Source organism: Mesoplodon densirostris, chromosome 4, assembly GCF_025265405.1.
Source record: "Mesoplodon densirostris isolate mMesDen1 chromosome 4, mMesDen1 primary haplotype, whole genome shotgun sequence".
Classification (NCBI taxonomy): Eukaryota; Metazoa; Chordata; class Mammalia; order Artiodactyla; family Ziphiidae; genus Mesoplodon; species Mesoplodon densirostris.
Window position 1 is genome coordinate 5,234,040 of NC_082664.1, and position 3,017 is coordinate 5,237,056.

The following is a 3,017-nucleotide window of genomic DNA, read 5'->3' on the forward strand; positions in this document are numbered from 1 at the left end:
AATGAAGACCCAATGCAGTCATAAATAAATAAATTTATAAAAACTCAATACCCACAGAATAACAACTAGATGTGTTTTTCAAAAATGGTACTGGTTGAGACAAACTGATTTAATCATAAATCCTCTCATGTCATGAATTCTTAATATTGGACCATGCTTGATTTTCTTTAATTAAGTAGTTCTGTAATCGATTATTACGTTTCCCTTTTTCCCCCTTTCTTAATAAAATTAACAACCACCAACCCAGAAACAACACTGACTCTTACATAGAGTTGCCCATAGGTTCCTGATCAACATGTTAAATGCCTTGGACCCTTCATTTATTAGAACTCAACTCCTCACAAATGTTTTAAGAATAATCTGTATTCCAATAGATACTCTCATTGTTGGTGGTTATATTGCCCTCTTTGTCTTCATTAAACAATACATTTATTTATTTACTCATTACTGATTCAGTAATAAAAGGATCTATACCTAAGATCTATCAAAGCTAAGAGCAAGATGCCTGTATTCCTAACTTCAGCTACAAGTTCATGTCCCACCAACGCAGGAAATTAGGTTTGTTTTTACAACGGACCTCAGAGTTATGGGGTTTAATCAAAATCCTTGGTTTGGACACCTCAGAGTACTCATCAATGATCTAGGCTTGGGACTTCTTTCTTTATTCATTTATACATTTGTTTATTAATTCATTCACTGATTGACTAATAATTAATCAATATCCATGAATCACCACAAAGCAAGAATAAGATCTAAGAACATTACTACCTTCTGGTTTTTGCTCATTTCTCTCAGAACTAATACACTCTTTCTACAATGGACCCCACTGTAGTACATATGGATCAATCAACAGTCTTCATGCAAACCCAAACTCATCATGCCCATTCTTGGCCCTTTAATCTTTCTTTAATTTGTTCAAATTTTAAATGTGCAACAAAACAATCCAGGAACATGTCATTTTACTTCACTAACAATTTTCCATCTTTCCTTCTGTTTTGCCTCTTGATAGATTAGAAACCTAAATCTTTATCTCTGATGGAATGTGTAAATCAACAGTGGTAAATAAATAAATAAAGCAAAATAGTAAACAACTGTAAAATGAATGAAGCACCCTCTTTTATCTTTTTTTTTTTAATGGACTTCACTTGTTCAATCTTAGGTTAATCTGGGACTTCCCTGGCGGGCCAGTGGTTAAGACTCCAAGCTTCCAACACAGGGGGCATGGGTTCGATCCCCGGTCAGATAACTAAGATGCCACATGCCACAGGGCATGGCCAATTAATTAATTAATTAATTAATTATTAAAATTGAAGAAGAAACAAAGTTGGGTTAATCTAAAATTTTGTTTCATGGCACATTTTGCCAGTGCTCATTCTTGACCCTTATTATGTATTTATCTATTTGCTTATCTATCATTTAATTTGACTAGTCATGGATTAATTTAATCATATGCCTATCGTTAATTAACAAGAGTAAATCTAAGCTCATATAACTCAATATCATAAAAACAAACAACCCAATCAAAAAATGGGCAGAAGGGGCTTCCCTGGTGGTGCAGTGGTTGAGAGTTCACCTGCCGATTCAGGGGACACGGGGTCGTGCCCTGGTCCGGGAAGATCCCACATGCCGCGGAGTGGCTGGGCCCGTGAGCCATGGCCGCTGAGCCTGCGCGTCCGGAGCCTGTGCGTCCGGAGTCTGTGCTCCTCAACGGGAGAGGCCACAACAGTGAGAGGCCCACGTACCACAAAAAAAAAAAAGGAAAAAAAATGGGCAGAAGACATCAATACACATGTTTCCAATGAAAACATACAGATGGCCAACAGGCATATGAAAAGATGCTCATAATGCTATTAGAGAAATGCAAATCAAAACCACAATGAGGTATCACCTGTCAGAATAGCTATTATCAAAAAGTCTACAAAAACAAATGTTAGAGAGGAGGTGATGGGAATGCAAACTGGTGCAGCCACTATGGAAAACAGTATGAAGATTCCTTAAAAAAATAAAAATAGAACTACCATATCATCCAACAATTCCACTCCTGAGATATATCTGGAAAAAATGAAAACACTAACTGAAAAAGATATATGCACCCCAATGTTCATAGCGGCCCTATTTACAATGGCCAAGACATGGAAGCAACCCAAGTGCCCATTAAGAGACACATGGATAAACAAAATTATATACACACACACACATACACACAATGCAATATTACTCAGCAATAAAAAAGAATGAATTTCTGCCATTTGCAGCAATGTGGATGGACCTAGAGAATATGCTTAGTAAAATATGTCAGACATAGAAAGACAAATACTATATAACTTATGTGTGGAATCTAAAAAATGATACAAATGAATGCATATGCAAAACAGAAACAGATAATAGAAAACAAACTTGTGGATATATTGTATAGCACAGAGAATTATACCCATTATCTTGTAATAATTTATAATGGAGTATAATCTGCAAAAATACTGAATCACTATGCTGTACAGCTGAAAATAATATAGTAAATCAACTATACTTAACTTAAAAAATAGTAAGCCCACAAGCAACCCAAGCTGAAGCATTATGACATGAATTTATCTGTGAACCTTAAACAAACAGGTTGGAGTCTAGACTTCATATTCTTTACATGGACACCAGCAGTGAAGGATGTACTTGCTTTATAACTTAAAAGCGTTCATCACTGGTCCATGATTTGCCCCCTTTTAAATAACCTGTGACCTAAATGTATTCATTCATTCCCTTACAATCCATAGCTTGGAATCCAAAGAAACTGATCAAAAACTCTGAAAAAAAGAAACAAAATTGAGTTATTTGTAGTGAGGTGGATGGACCTAGAGTCTGTCATACAGAGTGAAGTAAGTCAGAAAGAGAAAAACAAATACTGTATGCTAACACATATATATGGAATTTAAGAAAAGAAAAAAAAAGGTCATGAAGAACCTAGGGGTAAGATGGGAATAAAGACACAGACCTACTAGAGAATGGACTTGAGGATATGGGGAGGG

At 35.8% G+C, this 3,017-nt stretch overlaps 1 non-coding gene across 1 annotated transcript; it reads right to left on the bottom strand.

The window, feature by feature from the left end:
• Nucleotides 1-571: 571 nt before the first annotated feature.
• LOC132489659 (small nucleolar RNA SNORD113/SNORD114 family) lies at nucleotides 572-643 on the bottom strand. The gene has a single exon (XR_009532052.1). It is a non-coding gene; the product is annotated as a small nucleolar RNA SNORD113/SNORD114 family (small nucleolar RNA).
• Nucleotides 644-3,017: the final 2,374 nt, after the last annotated feature.